This window comes from Octodon degus, unplaced genomic scaffold (genome assembly GCF_000260255.1).
Source record: "Octodon degus isolate 3935 unplaced genomic scaffold, OctDeg1.0 scaffold00114, whole genome shotgun sequence".
In the NCBI taxonomy this organism is placed as follows: Eukaryota; Metazoa; Chordata; class Mammalia; order Rodentia; family Octodontidae; genus Octodon; species Octodon degus.
In genome coordinates this window covers 1,052,583-1,053,579 of record NW_004524690.1, presented here as the reverse complement: position 1 = coordinate 1,053,579, position 997 = coordinate 1,052,583, and the positions used below count along the sequence as shown (strand labels likewise).

Sequence of the window (997 nt, the reverse complement as noted above, 5' to 3'; positions counted from 1 at the left end):
TAGAGTTTTTTCTTTTTCCCATTTCATTGTGATGCTAGGGATCAAACCTAGGGTCTGCTAGGTTGTCCTTGGCAAACAGTCAACAACCCAATTAGTTTTTATCAAAATTTACTGTGATGGGATGATGTCCTGTTGTTTTCACAAATTTGAGAAAATTTTCAGGGCTCAATCCATTGTGGCAACATTGATTGTTGGATGAAAATATGCCTTCTCATGGTCACCTTCTAGAAAAGCAGAGTCCAGAACAAACTTCAAGTCACCATCATCACAGAAGAGAACCAGGGGTGTTGCACAACTTTGGCCAACTTTTAGTTTTTCCAGCATGGCTGTTTCATCAGCAAACTACAGGTTTCCACTCCCAACTCCTAAGTGGTTGGCAAGATCACTTAAATTAACTTGTCTGGCATGAAGAGCTGTTACCAACCAATAGCTTCTCTTCTTTTTGTCTTTAAGAAAAAGATTCTTATTATCTGCTCCTTTCAGATGCTGGACATGAAGCATTATTTCTTCACCTGTAAATGGGGTGCTCCACAACCTCTGTTTGGATAGCCAGGGCGCCGAGGTGCCGCTGTAGGTCGGCTCGCATATCTGTCCCTGCCATCCTGCAGCCACACTGCCATCCCCCTGAACATTTTCTTTTACCAGTGTCTTCTGAGTTTTCACCTTGTCTTCCTATTCTTTTAACAATGCAATGCATGCCTAGTGAAAAAGCTTTTTAACTAACAAATTATATCTTCAACTCTTTTTTCACTGTGGATTACAGTTTTAGTGTTTTATTTAAAAACTAACAAGGGCTGGCAAGATAGCTCAGCAGATTGAGTTCCTGCTTAGTTAAGCTCAAGGCCCAGGGTTCAATCACCAGCACCACATGCCACATAGGCCCCATCCCCAGGCATGCCACAGAGTCTGGGTGTGGTGGTACATGTCTGTAATCCCAGAGCTGAGGAGTCTGGAAACAGGATTACTATGAGTCTGAGTTGAACCCTGCACAAAATAC

General features: G+C 42.6%; 1 pseudogene; it reads right to left on the bottom strand.

The window, feature by feature from the left end:
- Positions 1-91: 91 nt before the first annotated feature.
- On the bottom strand, positions 92-601 carry LOC101577757 (annotated as a pseudogene).
- Between the last annotated feature and the right edge of the window lie 396 nt (positions 602-997).